This window comes from Harmonia axyridis, chromosome X, assembly GCF_914767665.1.
Source record: "Harmonia axyridis chromosome X, icHarAxyr1.1, whole genome shotgun sequence".
Lineage (NCBI taxonomy): Eukaryota > Metazoa > Arthropoda > Insecta > Coleoptera > Coccinellidae > Harmonia > Harmonia axyridis.
Window position 1 is genome coordinate 5,778,975 of NC_059508.1, and position 17,674 is coordinate 5,796,648.

General features: G+C 34.8%; 1 protein-coding gene across 1 annotated transcript in view; it reads left to right on the forward strand.

The window, feature by feature from the left end:
* Window positions 1-17,674, forward strand: part of LOC123686544 (tyrosine-protein phosphatase 99A) — a 465,126-nt gene that overhangs the window by 79,027 nt on the left and 368,425 nt on the right. The window lies entirely within an intron of this gene.

The window sequence follows — 17,674 nt, forward strand, 5'->3', positions numbered from 1 at the left end:
GTTACAGATCCCTAAATATGGCGTCCGAAAAGTAGTTTTTAATTTGTGAAAAGTTTTGTTTTGTTGCATTTATTTCATATTTGTACCAGTTCTCAACAAAAATATCGTTTGAAATCCGCCTCCACAACTCGGGCGTATTACCAGTTGATAAATTATTTTCTAGAAAACCGTGAATTTTAGCAAAAAATCACAAGAGTCCCAATTTGTTAAGAATTGATTAGTACATCCAAAATTGATTTTCTCATTATAAAATATGGATATAGATAATTTATTGAAAAACAAGAGTGGGGGGGCTTTTTTACCCACTGGAATCATAGACGAACACCACCAAAAAATTTTTATGAATGCCTTCTTGCTCGCATAATGTGTCAGCTCAATTTCATTTTCGTGAATCTCTTTGTTTTTGTGTGAAAACTTGAAAACTACTTTTCGGGTACTATCTTTAGGGGGTTGTAACCAAGCTGATGGGCTCAAAAAAAGGTTTATATGAGAGACTCGCCCTATTTTTTGAGAAGGAATCACCACCTACATTTTTTCGCAACTATACAAATGCACCCTGTATATTCGTCAAAACTATTTGTCCGATTCGAAAGTTTTTTTGAATGACATGTTAATGTGTGAAACGTATGCGCAAAAAAAATCCTATTTTATGAACACCGGGTGTCGTAATTATAGCTCGTTTTTTTAATCAAATTTGTAACACTCTGTAAAGTGTTACAGTGATATTATAGAGTTAAAACTTATTTACACTTTAGCCTTAACTTCTTTCATTTTTGATTCACGTCATTATCTTTCCTACAACATCATTTCATAGCATAACATGATTTTGTGGAAAATGAAGATTCAAATTTAACAACGAAGGAACGAAACACAATATGTAGAAACGAATTGAATGATAGTGTCAGCAGAGAGTATTTCCATTTTTGGCATGAATAACCTCTTGGCAATGACGACCCATACTTAAAATAACAGACTTTATATAATTTTGGTCCTCCCAAATTGCAATCAGCTTCTGTCGTATATAGGTCTCCCAAAGTATTCAAGTTACGTTCTTCTTGTGATCGTCTTCCAAAAATATCCAGAGATTCTCTATGAGATTTGTCTCCAGGCTCCGAGCTGGCCATACCATGGTGGCGATACTGACTTCCTATATAATTTCTCACAACTCGAGCAGCGTGAGGCTTCTTGCCTCAACAAAAATCCTTGCCCTATATATGGCGCAAATGGCATTACATATTGTTTTGAAATCTCCAATATATCCCTTTCAGTTGCAAGTTTTTCATTAATGATCAAAAATTCCGTGCGACCTGTCAAAAAAATGAAACGATTGTGAAGGTAACGCGAAGGATTTCACCAATTTTTCGGTAACTCTTACCTTTCTCAAACACTATTACTGTTTGTTGACATCTTTCGCTGGTAAGGTTCAGTGTTTTCCATTGCATATTCGTTACTAAAAGAATTTTCAAAAAATACCACACTGACGCTAAGCATTTGCATTTGACAATTACTAGTACTCTTTGTCCTTCCATAGCCTGCTACTAAGTTTAGACGTCTAGTCTAGATACACCCTGCTGATAACGTAAATTAAATTTAATGAAATCATGTCATCCTATAAAATAGTGTTCTCCAGTAATAGAAAAGATAATAAGTTAATCAAAAAAGAAAATTGAAAAACGATTAAAGGTTAAAGTTTAATTTCAACTTGATAATGTAACTGTTAAACTGAAAAAAATTGGCTATAAATGCGACACCTGGTATTTATAAAAAAGAGGTTTTTTTGCTCATATGGATTACACCCTCTCAAATATTTAGTGGTGCGCTAATTCATCGACGAAGTGGAAGCAGTTGAATTTCACGATTTTAACTGCCAACATTGATCGTAGATTTATGAGTGAGATTGACCTTGCAAGAATTGTGGCTCTAACTGAAGAATTTACCAACTGGTACGAGTAACCGAAAATATTAAGGAGCTAATGAATCGCTCTAAAGACACTGGTGCAATATTCTTGATTATAGAAAAGGCATTTAATAAAATGTGGCATCAAGGTCTTATAATATACAGAATGGAGTCGATGAAATTCTAACCAAACTAACGAGAATAATACAATCATACCTGGCAAATAGAAAATTTAGAGTGAATATCGATAGTACCAGATCAACGATAAGAGCTAATGATTGAAGCCGGAATTCCCCAAGGATCGATGATAGGACCGCTGCTGTTCAACTTATATATGGCAGACATACCAAAAATGAATAGATGCAAGATAGCCCAGTTTGCAGATGACACCGCTCTATTTAATATCACAGTAGAATGCGGAAGTTAAAGATGAGAGGATGAACTTTAGCAAACACATAGAAAAAATCAGAAAAAAGACATGGCAATTGCACGGTAGACTCTACCCGCTGTTCAACTCAAAAAGTAAACTTTCCTTAGCAAACAAGCTGAAGATAATAAAAATAATGCTAATACCAAGTATTACGAATGCAGGAGTACACGACGACTCGAAAGATCAGTTGCAAAGTACATTACATACAGTAATCAAAACAACGGCTGGCGCCCTATATAAGCAACCAACAAAAAGAGAAGAATTGAAAATTGAGGAAATAGCTAAAAAATAGAGAAAAATGACAATAGAAACGCTGGAAGAGCATGAGAATATGGAATGAGAAAAGATATTACAAATCCCAATAAAAAAGACAGATAAGAGGGAAAAACTCTTTCAAAGAGCCAAATAGAAGAGAAATGCGACATGCAGAAGGATTTTTATGGATAATGCCAGATCTCATCACAAAAGGGTTATGATCGAATGTTTTGAATTATTTGTAAATTGTTTTATCTACAATACTCTGTTTTTCAAAGAAAGGTTAAGTGGTAATAAAGATTATACGAAAACTATAGGTGTATTTTTCACTTGACACCAATGAATTAAGTAGTATATGATTTTGAATCTTTGTGTATTTTAATATGTAAAGTTTTAGTCATTCAGTATCTGAGAGTTGGGAAATCTCCGAGTAGTTGATTCTTTGTGCTTCTTGAGTGATACCACCAAGATTGGCAGTCATTTCGAGTCAAGATGACGCTATTAACATATTGCATTCATTTCGAAGCTGAGAATTTTGTAAAACATTTCAAAAAACACAATCGTTTGGAAAAAAAGGGTTTTTCAATTAATTGTATGAAGAACTCCAGCTTCAAAGAACGATCAACTGAAATTAAACTAATCCACTCGTTGCTACTTCGGCGTTTGATGAAAAATTAATCACATGAATTGATATTCACAATGATAAGAGAACTGTAATAAACTCTCAATAGCACAGTTTTGGTGATGAAATTTTGATGACTGGTACTATTGGCAACTAGAAATTTTGTGATACGATATGATAACTGATTCAACCCGGTTTTTCACTTATTCTAAATCAAAGCACGAAACCAATGAAATGTAATTATTTTCCTTTGTAAGTTATATATGAGAATATCCATTCTGATTGCTGGTATAGATTCAACTGTTCTTCTTCTGTAGACAACGTGAATGAAGACCATATAAAAAAAATTGTAACATTCTGATGATATATTCGACTAATTTCATGTTATTTTTTCAAATTCCTCATATTTTCCGTAGAATACTTTTCATTCATTCGGATCATCATCGTGTCCATCAATAATTTCCATATGAGAAAATTTTTCAGTAATAAAACAATTCTAAATATCGACGTATTTCGAATGTATATTTTTTTCCCATAGGAAGCCCTGATAGTTTTCAGAATGCCCAATAAAATATATAAACAAATCTCAGAAGGGGAGGCCGAAACTGAAATCCTCCACATTTTACGTCAAGATTCTTTCATTTTATTACGTTGCCGACATTTTGTCCGGTCCATTTCCCAAGGTGGACCTTCGCATCATCGAACATGTTCGGACCCTAACGCAAAACTTTCCTGCCTCGGCAAAAATAGATGTTTTGCCTCATTTGATTTATATTTAGTTTCATCAAGGGAGTTGTTTCTTCGAAGCCCAAACTCCGGAGGCAAACCAGCAAAATCTGACAATTAAACTGGGGAAAACTACGTACAGAATAAGGAGCAGGAAAGATTGATGCCAAAGCTAAAAATGATTTCAACACATCTCACCGACGGGTTTTATGAATCTCAGGTGGATTTCAAGGAAAAGGAAGCTATTTCTGTTGGGAAATGTATCGCGATTTTATGTTTGGAGGCGAGCTTGAAATTTCCCCGGTATTAGGGAAGTCGATTCTCATTCCGAAATTATTTTCCTTCAGATTCATCGTTTCCATCAATGATATTCAGTTCCAGAGATTAAACTGTAGATGATACATACGCAAGCGTACAATTTTGCTTCCGCCGTTTTTTCGGGATTTGAGGCTTTATTGTGAATAACTTTCAACGTTCAACGTTTCCAAGTATGTCTTGAGCACTTTCTCAACATGGAATCGAGCATTTGTCATACTGTAAAATCACATTTTTATGTCTCTCGTTGAATTACGACCGGTTGTCTTTCAATGCTCGGCTCAAACGCATCAACTGAGTTCCATAACAATCACCTCCGATTGTTTCAGCCGGTCTTAAGACCTTATAATACACTACGCCGAGCTAGTCCCACCAAATACTGAGCATGACTTTGGAACCTTGAATATTTGTTTTGGCCGCCGACGTGGAAGCATGGCTGGGATATTCCCATGATTTTATGCGCTTGGGATTATCGTAATGAATCCAGTTTTTGTCTCCAGTCTCAATGCTATACAGAAATCCCTTCCATATTTGCCTTGCAAGCAGCTGTTCACGAGCGAACAAACGTCGTTCAACATATCTCGGCTTCAACCCAATTTCCTTGTTTCTGAATCATTCCCATGACTTTCAGGCGTTTGAAATGACTTGTTGCGACACTCACAATGATCCTGACAATTCTTGTTGCGTTTGACATGAGTCTTGATCAAGTAATTCCTCTAATTCTGCATCTTCGACGTCAAAATCAACGTGCTTTGAGCGTTGAAACCACTCTCAGCACGTTCTTTCACTATTAGCCTCACTATAGGTATTTGAGAGAATTCAATGACACTCTGCTGCATATTTCTTCATATTGAAGCATAAAATCAAAACCTCCCGCAAATGACTAGAATTTTGCTCTTAAGCTGACATGTTTAGTCGAGAATAACTTTATGATGCAAACGCAAATCGACTAATATTCTGATGGCGTTATGTTTACGAATACCTAAGCTCATTGTATGACATTTACGATCTATTTATTTCGATAAGCACTTACCATCTATTGCAAAACGGTGGAAGCAAAGTTATACACTTAATAATTAAAAAGTTCACATTAAAAATGACTACCGACCTGAAATCAGGGGATTGAAATCGATCTGTTTTTGTTGAGGTTGATAATCGGTGGTCAGTGAAACATGAAATGTGTTTTGGGGTGTTCCTCAGGGTTCTGAATTGACCGAAATTGGCTAACAATGAAAGATAGTCAGGGAAAAATTGCGCGGAATATGACTTACTTTCAGTTGGATAAAGATGAATTTAAACAAAAAATATATCGCCAAACGCAAATGATTCGTAATGATTCATTCAATCCTGAAGTTCTCCTCTTCATGAGATATAGAATTTTAAATGTAGGTTCTCACTTCACAACTCATATAAAGTTTTGCAACACTAGAGAAAAGTGTACGTTGAGTGGACGATACGATGAATTCGAATTTTTTCAGTATAGCAAATATTTTGTGGGATGAATGAACTGAACTTACGCCACAACAATATTTTTTATTACTGTCATTCCATTTTCTGTTTCCCTACAAAAAAAAAGAATTCATTTATGTTTGACTGGATGAACCAAATGAATCCAACCATATTCCCCATTCTACAACATTACTGCCATATTGCATTGATTCGTCAGAAAATTGTTGATGCTGTCAGTTCATTATTTGTTAAATTTCATTGATTTCATGACGAATATAGTTTTTGTTTCACTTCGATATGGAACGACTGACAGATTTCAGGACATTACACGAAAACACAGGTTCATCCTAACACGTAATGAAAAATTAAATCTATCAGTATGACAACAGGTGTATTTGATGGAAACTATATGGAATCCCATATCCCATACATTTCATTCTAAATTGAAAATGACAAGCGGCTTTTCCAGCGCATCTTTCCTATCATAAGAAGCATTTTTGATTGAACAATACCGATAAATGTATACCTCCATAGTTTTGACGGTATAAAACTGAAGTTCACTATTCAATCCATTTTGGATATTTGTTTCAAAGGGAAAATACAAATTAAGTCCTGAGGGGTATTGCTTCCGCATTCATCAATTTCCAATGGAAAACTCTCCGAGATAATTATTTCCAGTTTATTTGATTTGGAAATAAGAAAATACTTTGATGACCTATAAATAGGATTGCTTGAAAGCTTCTCAGTTAAATGCACATTTTCTCTTATGTAAATTAAACTCCTTAGTATGAACAGTGAAGAGAAAGTGAGGAGCTGTTTGAATTTCAATTTTTTTTTTTTACGAAACATAGATAGTATAGCAAGGAGTGAATTATTGAATTTGGAGAAAAAATCGTGAAGGTTTTTTCTTGTAAACAATTTTGTTACTTGAATATTGTAGTTATTTTTTGCAAGTTTGTCAAATTTTACAACAAACCAGCTGTTCGGGGAGATCCACAGTGTATTTTTAGTTGTTTAAATGCCTAGAGTACGTGTACGTGGAATTTATCGCCAGCTAGGTGAATTTGAAGGAGGTCGAATTATCGGTCTACGGGAGGCAGGGTTGTCATTTAAAAAATCGCTAACCATACAAAACACATTATTAATAAATTTATCAAAAAAAAAAATTGTAAACCATTCGTTTTTTCAATCATTTACTTCTTGCTGTACTATCTATGTTTCACCAAAAGCATAAAAAGAGCTTAACATCTAGCAATGGTGTAGAATGAGGCATATGGTTGGATTCATTTGGTTCATCCAATCAAACATAAATCAATTTTTTTTTGTAGAAAAGCAGGAAATGAAACAATTTCAGTAAATCGAAAAAAAAATCATTGTGACGTACGTTCAGTTAATTCATTCCACAAAACGTTCATCGTATCGTTCTCCCAATGCACACTTTCCTCAAGTGTTGCAAAACTTTATATGAGTTGTAAAAAAAAAAAACTTCTGGATTGAGTGAATCATTACGCATTTCTAGTTAGATAGTTCGAAAGCCAGATATTTATTTCCTTTGATTCCAATCATCCAAGTAATTTCGACAATCTAAAATTTGATTTCAGTACCTAAAAAAAATTGTGTGTTTTTTTTTGTTGTTGAGGAATAAAAGAACATATATAGCTCATTGTTCCGTAACTAACACCATTAATAGTAAATTCAATAGAGATCTCTCAATTCATCGGTGCATGAGGGTAAACTAATATAGTTTACGCCAAGTATATTATGGAGTATCGAATCAGTTCATTAAAGAGCAATTGAAATGCAATTAGGGAATGAATATGTAGTATGAGGTGTATAATGTACAAACCGCTTTATGTTGATAAATGACTGAAACAGTAAAAGGATATCCATACATTTTAACACAGAAACTTGAAAAAAAAGTTCCCACGTGAAAATTTAATACGATTCCATCGATTTATTCGATAATTTATATTACGAAGATGCTTGCAGTTGAGCGATTAGTCAAATATTTCAGAAATTATGAATTGTAAACTAAGTTTTTTTTTATCATTTTCTCAATGCTGCTTACTCCCTTGAGGCAAGATGTATTTGAAACTTTAAAATGTTTCATTTCGATAACGTTTGCAACTGATCCGCAAATCAGATGGGTATTCTTTCAATTATTTTGATATTTAAATTCATTATGAGTATAGGTCTTGAAGCATTGAACTGATTTTCCCGATTAAGGAATTTACCGAGATATTCTGATCTGACTCTGAAACTACTTAGCATTTTTCAACTAGCATCATTCAATTAACCCACTTGAGCTAGTTGTTGAAAAACATCTGAATGAGTGTACTAAAAGGCTAATTGAAAAGTCCCCGGCCTACCATAGTGGAACACATTTTTTTGGCAAAATTCGATTTTTATATCGCGATTATAGCGATCTCCCAACTTTCCGATACCATTTCTGTAGTACGATTTGACTTTCGCTTCAAAATAGGCCTCATTTTCTGCGATTTCTTCTTCTTTCACGCTAAATTTCCTTCTAGCGAGCATTCTTCTGAGGTCTGAAAATAGGAAAAAGTCGCTGGGGGCCAGATCTGGCGAATACGGTGGATGCAGTTGCAATTCGAAGCTCTTTTTTTATTCAAATGGGGCAGTTTTATAACGATTTCAACCTTTAAACGATCCAACAACGCTATATAATAATCGCTGTTGATATTATACTTTGCGCATCCCAGAATACTGATGTCAAAACCTTGCAATGTGACTGTGTTTTTCGTCGCTTTGGATTCGGTTCATCGTGTCCACTCACCTGACTGTCGTTCGGTCTTCGGAGTGAAATGATGGAGCCATGTTTCATCCATTGTCACATATCGACGCAAAAATTCAGGTTTATTGCACTTAAACAGCTTCGAACACTGCTCAGAATGTTGTTGCTTTTGATAGATTCTGAGCTAGCGCGGCATCTATTTTACACATAGCTTTCTCGTGTACAAATATTCGTGAATGATATGATGTACACGTTCAGATGATATCTTCACAATGTCTGCTTTCTCGATCAACTTCACTTTACGATTATTCGAAATTATTTTGTGAACTTTTTTGATTTTTCGTCGGTGACAGCCTCTTCTGGGCGTCCACTGCGTTAGCCGTCTTAGATGCACATTTCACCACGTTCAAACTTAGCATACCAATCAATGATGGTTGATTTTCCTGGTGCAGACCCCGGAAACTCTTCATCAAGCCAAGATTTAGCTTCAACTGTATTCTTCCCTTGATAGAGCAATATTTTATCAGCACACCAAATTCTTTTTTTTCCATCTTTTTTCAAATAACAAAAGAAGATACACTCACAACGCAATATCTCACAAACTACTGGTCGCACTGCTTTCAAATTTTGACACGTATCGTTTGCAGGTTGGTACTAACTAAAAATCATATGGATTTAATACTAGCACTGCCATCTGTGCATCAGATCAGGGACTTCTCAATTAGCCTAATATAAGGAAACCCTCATGTTTGAATTCATAAGAATAACATAAAAAACAAAAACATGTGCTCTTTATTACTAATTGAAGTATAATACAATTGATTTCCACATTTTCAGGAGAAAAACGTTAAATCTGACATTTTTCTTCCGGTCAACGATGGACTATGTAGACACTGGTTCTGAGAAAATAATTTCTAATGAAATAACGACCTTTCGAACGGAGCGAAAAAAGCTTCTACAACCATTCGTTCAATTTTCCCCAATGGCGTCGACGATGGGCCTCATTCCATTCTGACCCTATAAACACCCACCGTGTAATATTATCTGACTTTTATGACAGACTTCCTCATGATTTATACCCGGAAATATCGCAGCAGTTTCGCGTGGGATAAAAATTGTTGGAGTTCCTGCAAGTTGGATCTAGGTTCAAGTGTATCGATAAGGTTCAGGAACAAGTAACGGGAAGTCGAAAGGAAGCATTAAGATGATAGCACCGAAAACACATTTGTGTCCGATAGGGTGACCGTTAAAGATAGAGCCATTATGACCACTTCAATTCATTGGCGTAACCAACGGAGGCTACCCTCTTTCGGAGGTGTTGAAGCAGACTGGCAATCCAAGAAGGATTGGCAATGATGGCTCTTGAAGGACACAGAAAGGGTGGTGTTAGATCTCGAACACCACCGGATATTAATGGTGTCAGCAGAAATATTTTTTGTCACCGACAAAATTTTATATCCCCAGCCTTCGAAACGTATGTAAGATCTTTGAGTTGACTCAGTTGTTTTGTATGGCATCATAAATAATAAACCCAAAGAAGTCACTTTTGCAAAATGTTATATGACATCGAAAGAATTAATGAAATCAACCAAAGATGGCAAGCAATTACGTATATGATGACAATAAAATTAATACAATTGAACTACTCAGGAAGGCAGTTTCAAAATTCAGTCATTATAAGATAACCTTTCTTTCGTAGCTTCTTCTTCATTTCATTATTCAGTCTGCTTTTAAGGTAACATACGAAGATCTTGGTCCTCTGGAGTTTTCTTCTTTCTAAGCCTCCATTCGTCCACTCCTGGACATAGGCCTTTCCTAAGTCCTTCCAATGCTCTCTATCCTGCACCTTCTGATACCAATTTTTACCTGCTATCTAGGGATTCACGGCTTGGCTTTATTTTCAAGCTACTTGGCTTGGCCTTGACTTGATTCCAATTCGAGCTCGAGTCACGTGGTAGTTTTTCAATCTCAAGTCGAGTATTTATTTATCAAGTACTTGAATCATATCAAGCTACCTGATTTTTAGCAGTTTTATTGTGTAGTGTCACATCAATGAAAAGCTGATGAAATGGAAAGGAGCCTTGCAAAAAACACTTTTATTTATTAAACTTATTATACAAAAGAACCGAAAATATCAACTTTCCTGAAACAGAAACATGAATTGAATCACTATAAATCATAACAAAATGAAAAATAATGACAAAATAATATTTATTTATTTTGAGAAACCTCCTTTATTTGATCTAATAATTTTCCTGAATCTGAGACATCTTATAGATTTGTCGCTTAACCTAATGCGGGTTTTTGTAACTGTGAGAGCAGCTCCGAAAAATTTTCTTTCAACAGAAGCTGAAGATGCTGGCGTTGATGAAAGTATTTGGCCGTTTTGGCCAAATTTGGAAAAATTTTTCTGAAACTACCAAAATCTACCAATAGATTTCATAGAAATGTAAGAAAACTACTAATAAAGTCACATTGGCGAATGCTTCATTCTCTCGGCGCTCGAGGAATCCCCTTATTTTTTCTAAGCGCGCACGAGATTGCAGAAATATATGACGCGCGACGCGTGCATATCAAGCTCAAGTAATATCAAGTAGCTTGATATCAAGTCAAGCAATAAATATCTAAAATCAGGTCTAGTATTTAATTTTTCACGAGCTTGATTTTCAAGTAGTTGGTTAAAATGTCAAGCTACTTGGCTTGATGAATCCCTTTTGCTATCTTCTTTATGTCGTTTGTTCATCCTAGTGGTCAGGTAGATCCACCCTAAAATAATCGTAGATGATCAGACTGTGGAGCAGGGCCGAAGGGTGAAACAGTGAAGCGTCTGTTTCAGGCGTCTCTTTTCGAAGGGCGGCAATTTAGCCCAGTTTGTGGCCGCCCTTTCATATTTCTGAAAAACTATAGTCTTGATTCTTGAAAACAACATGAGGTTGTTCCGCTTTGCTGCGTTTATCAACATTTCCTGCAGTAGAAATCTCCAAACCTTCTTTACTAAGCCGCCTGTTCGATAAATAACACATGGCAACCCAACCAATATAAGCATTGCCTATTATCCTAATTGAATGAGGGATGAAATGTATTTCACAAAGACGAGAAACAACACATAGAATGAAGTGGAATTTGTTTACACATTCAACATATGAAAAAATTCCTACGATTCTGTATTCGAAACAAGTTACTGATAAATGCTTAATGTTTTCAGCAGAACATATGTTTTTAACCCCATTTCGTTTACGAAGCTTTGCATGCCTTACCGCTCTTTGTATCTTAATGTGATGTGATAGGTATTCTTTCATCGATCGTACGCAGTGTCTTGTGAATGTGAGAATCACATATATTACTTACGCCTTGTTCATCGGCGTCGAAGAAATCTAGGATTTATTGTAGGTAAAATTGTCCGAAAAAAATTCCCAGTGGGAACTACTTTAAAAATAAACGATTAGCAAAAACGCTAGAGAAATCAAAAATGGCGAATTATCATCGAGGTAGGTGATGTTTTTTGTTGAGGGGGGTGGTGTTTATTGACACTTTTTCAGCAATGGCGCCAAAAAATTCTTTGCTTCAGGCGCCAAAATTGCTCGCGCTGACCCTGTGTGGAAGTATCCAAAGTAGAAAAATCTAGGTGGTTCTCTTCCGAGTAACTCTATCTATCTATCTGTCGAGTGTTGTTCAGAGTGGAAATTAAAGAATCTGTATAACACGGTTCGTATAAAATCAAAGGTTCGAAAAGGTCACGAAATTTCCAATAATTTAGATGCCATCGTTTGAGCTGAAGAGGAAAGAATTACGAGAATTTGGAGCTGTTAAATCTAACACATCAAGGAATTCGGTGATTGTTGAAACTATCCCATATGCGAATCTACTAGTGTGGGACGAATGCCTTTTCATCATAGAGGAAACGTATCAGGCAACAAGAGAATAGAAGCGACATTCAGAACCGATTAGGGGTTCGAGTTGCCCTTCATGGAGATGCTCTGAAAGCAGCTTCCAGAATAGAAAATTTAAAACTGTAACTGATTTTATTACATCCTGTAAGTCAGCCATAAAAGATGAAGGATTTCATTTCAAACTGGATGAAAGAGATGTTGATAAAAGGAAAGAAATTTCTGTATTTCGAGACATGTTTTGCTCGCGGATAAATCGATAAAAGCATCTTTGAATACAATGTAGTTGATATCCGAATGGGTGCAACTCGATTTAATTTTTCGACAAAGCGCTGTTTATCTCGCTGCTTCACTTTGCACGTTTTTTGCGCGCTTTTTCCGAGGAAAGGATATGGGCTTTACCAAAATGATTAAAATTAATTCTGTCTCGCCACCGTGTGTACGGTAACTCTGGAATGGAACGAGCTAGAGACTTGAAATATTCAAGGTGTGAGCGAAACCGATTGCGCTGATTATTGATAAAGAGAAATGGACTGTGAGCAGCACCCGAACACTCACTTTTGATAAATGCCTGATGAAACTTCTGAATTAGTTGGCACTGCACATGCACTGTGTCTATTGTAAGTGTTTTAATGAAATTGTCACTGTCAATCAACTGAGAATAACAAAGCAAGAGGAAATAGCGAAAACCAAGCAATACAAGTATGCTTAGAAGGGGTTCAAATAGTCATACAGTGAAATATATCTTGTTACAACTTTTTTTGAATGAAAATTTTTCTTTTAAAAATCATGGTTTATAGGCTAAATTTATGTACTAACATTTTCATCACTGAAAGATTTGTGCCTTTACGAGAAAAACATAAATGCAATGTAAGCTCATGTTAAATAGCATTTTATTGGACAAGAGCCAAACAAATTATGATTCTACTAGGCTAAGACTTCTCAACTACATATAAAACAATAGTGAACAAACAATGAACGAAAACCTATCGAATATTGACAATTCAATTATAATATTTGTTCTCTTTTCTGTGGAGAGGTTTTCCAAAAAACTCTATACCAAATAAACACCTCAATTTTCATTGCAGTATCATCCCTTATTTTTTTTGGTGATATTCAGATACACCCTGTACAGCAAACCGTTCATTCCTTGTAGATTTAAAAATGAATTCTTCCTACACGAGGATTCTGGCACCAAATCCAGATGCACGGTAATCTCTGTTGTATTCCTCAGTGTGCAAAATCCATTTTATGGTTTTGAAATGGACTAGTTTTCATTTTTTTGTTAAGGATTAATTCTAAAAATTTAAGTAAAATGAAACAAAAATATGGAAGAATCATTAAAATATCTCTAGAAATGAAAAAGTTATGGGACTTTGAAGTTGCGCTTGGAAGAATAATTTCATAGTACGTGTAAGTGGCGTGACGTCACACACTAGACGACTGGTATTCGCAGAGTGCTTACGAATTCATTGGTGTACAATCACTTGTGCCGTTCGTGTCGTGTTTTGTTCGTTACACGATGGCTGAAATAACTTACTATATACATACATATAAATTACTTTTTTCTGTTTTTACTTTTTACTCCTCACATAAATATGTTTTGCCATTGATAAACTTCAACAACCAGTACTCAACTACAAACTGTTTATGAAACGTTTTTTAAATAAATCATCGTTATGAGTTGAACCATGATGAAGCAAACTCAAAAGTAGATACTTACTTGAAAAGTTTAACTCCTTTTATTTCAGCACTGACATAAGATGGATTTGAAGAAAAAAACTCCATCACTGCGAATATATCTATTTTAGGCAAATTGTCACTTTGTCCTTTCACGAAGCCTTCTTCCATTATGGTGACATAAAAACAAAACTCGAGTTAAAACTACACGGTACAACGATAAACGACGCAAGAGCCTTCGCGCGGCTAAGTATTTAAACGTAATTTATGGTGTAGCGATCACAGGCAAGTGCCGTGACGTCACAGACCAAAGACGTTCCGCGCTAAAATACGTAAATTTAAATAATCTATTTCTCAGTCATTTATTGATGGATTTTCAAAATTTTTTCACTGATTTATCAGTTTTGCTCTATATTTTAATTCTATCGTGTCAAATATAGTATTATCAACACCACTAAACTAATCCATTGTACCCATATTGAAAAAAACCCATCCAAATTGGAAAAAAGTCACAAAATGTTGAAACAAATAATAATGCAAAATTTAGTAAAGAATTTCACGATTATGAGATTTAAAAAAAAATACCTTGATGAATTTCTTCATATGAGAACTTATCAATCGAATATCACCAGAATTTTTTGTGTCCCTGAAGTTCACCTATGGAATGAGGCAAAAAAATCAATTTTATTTTATCTGATGAACCACTAAAAATTTCCGGATGAACTGCATGGTTTTTTTCATGGTGAGACAAAGCAGCATTGAATTAAAAAAATTTAAATTTCAGGAAAGGAGATAGAATTAATCCACTATAGACAAAATTAGGACAGAATATTAATCTTCAATCATCTATGATGCCGATTATATAAAAAAGCATATATAAATAGCGGGAACAACCAAAATTCCAAGCATACATCTCTTATTTTTAATGCTTTTTCATTCTCTCAAGAAAATAGTTTCAGAAAGGGCTGAATAACTTTGTGTTGGAAATATAATAATAATATATAGGTTATACAAATTATTTTACAAAGAGATAAACAATTGAATATTCAGTGTGAGAAAAGACGGAGTCCAGTATTGCACCTGAATATATCTCCTATTAAACTCAATCTAAATTGAATATAATGAATTTAATTAGCCTTAAACAAACCAAACGGTGAATTATATTTCAAAAAGTACAATTTAGATTTTCATATTCGATTCTGCTTGAGTTGGTAACGAGACAAGATATTGGATTCAAATTTTTGTTTAATATTTTGAGGTGAGAATATAGGGCGTTGTACAAAGAAGCAATTTTGTATGTGAAACACCTCTGGAAAAATGTCATCCTATGAGCTGGTAGTATTATTAAACCTCTACTTCGAACATTCATATTGTGCACATGAATTCTGTAGATATTATATCATTCTTCATTTTCACGGCATGTCAAATTGCAGGTTATAAAAGTTTGGAATTTTGGAGATAGGTATAGTATATCCAAAGTCACTTGAAGGAAGCCTGAATATTTCTTTTATACAACGATTGTCCAAGTTCTCAGGAATTTCTTTGCGGCCAGTAAATTTGTCGCCTAACAATACTTTCAAATCAACCCCGGTATTTAGCGGATCGCGGTATCCACATCAAAGGGACAAGCGTCGCCAAACGTTTTTATGGAATAGTTCAAGTGACTTTGGACATACTATACATGTTTCGAAAAATGAGGCAGACTAGGAAGATAGAAAGACTGAATTTAGTAAATTTACCCATTCAAACGTTTTATTTTTTCCTGTTCCCGAAATTATAGATCTGAATGAGGAGAAGTCTACTAATTGCTTGTAGAATTGTAGATGCTCAGAAGAGAGAATTTGGTTGTAAAATTACTAATTGAAAGGTTGATGCAAAATCAGCCAAAACCTAGAAACGATATCATTCCGTTCTAAATATTTCAGAACATAATTTTTTTAACGGATTCATTACTCATACAAGTACATCTACTGCATGATTTCATCAAAATTGCTAACTCTAGCCCAACCACTGGATTTATTGAAAGTCGGTATATTACTCTCAAAAATTCAAGGATTTAATTTCTCTGAACTCATGTTCGTGTCTGTTATCTCATGTTTTCATTTTCACGTTTCATTTTAACATGCATTCCTATTGCTCATCATGAGTTTTCTCGTCTTACCCGTTACACGAATAGCTCCCTAATTGTGTCCTTGACAGCGTTGTTGAATCCAGTTTTGAAACTATTTAATTTCGCGAAAACTTGGAAAATAGTTTCACACAATGCTGCCAGCATAAATTAGGAAAGGCCATTGAAATTTCCACAGAACGAATGTTAAAAGTGTGTGATTTGCTGCAAACTACGAATAGTTCGTTAACGTCGACATGGAAAAGCAAGCTGCAAAGATAACAATATCATAATATATTTTCTACGATGTTCCCCAAGCCCTGGCTCTTGTCAGTTCATATAAGTGAACTCACAATGAAGGGGCACGAATGAAACTTCAAAATAAAACTTCAAGAAGAGCATTTCCTCAGATACAGGTAACATGATGTTCATTATCTTGTTCTCCTGCTACAGTCCCTTTATTCTTACAGCACGTGAAATCTTGGCACATTTCATCTAGTGGAAGGCACTAATGAAATAAGGATTATTAGCATTTTTTTCTTCAATTTCACCGGAAATATCTACAACGGATCTTTTTTCTTGAATAAGAATGGGGTTGAAAGCTAGAAAATACTAAAACTATGAATGATTCATTCAAATCCATAACTACAGGGTCTTCAAAATTGATTGTGACATCATACCAACATAGAAACAGTTTTTAATTTACTTATTGCGGGTTCGAAAACAGGCAATTAAAACAAAAAAACAAAAAAATTTAAAACAAAAGTTCAAATGAGAAATAATAATACATAATGTATGATTGTCTATCCCGAAATTATCAGGCAGAAGCCTGATGGAAAAATTGTCACTGGTTAATTTTTCTGGAGTCTATGGGTTCAACTCAATCCCATGGCTAGTTTTTGAGATACAAAGTGTCGAAGTTGGAAAATGGCATATCTTCAAAGTGAAATTTCTCGTAGGAAAACATCTTGAATGAAACACTCATCCACGACAAATATTGCTTACTCATAAGGTTTTAATTCTAGACTAATTTTTAATGAAAATTATTGTGAGAAACGGGATAAGTCAAACATTATTCAAAATTAAATTCTTTTAGTTCATAATTCACCCTGTAATTGGAGAAGTCGCCCGTGGAATTTTACAATATTTTGTTATTACTTTCAGTTCGAGTACACTCGAATACACTTCGAGTATTACAATGTCAAACAATATTGGCTTTGCTATTACCAGTTTTGGAGATTCATAGGGTTTTATATTGAGGGGCGACCTTTTATTACAAAAAAGGTGTAAAAAAGTTGTATACAATGAAAATTTCATAGAAAGCAGTATTTTTGAAATGCGGTAAAGAACATTTCAAAGTTCACTTCAAATTATGCCATATTATTATTATTATTATTTGAACTGGGGTCGTTTTGGTTCGGTAAGCCTTCCGGGAACTGCGATCATGCAATTCTTTTGTTCTCTACCCTACTCATTCATAGAAACCCAGGGAGGTCGTCAATGACGTTATGACATAAATTTTTTAGAAGATAATCTTATACATCATGAAAG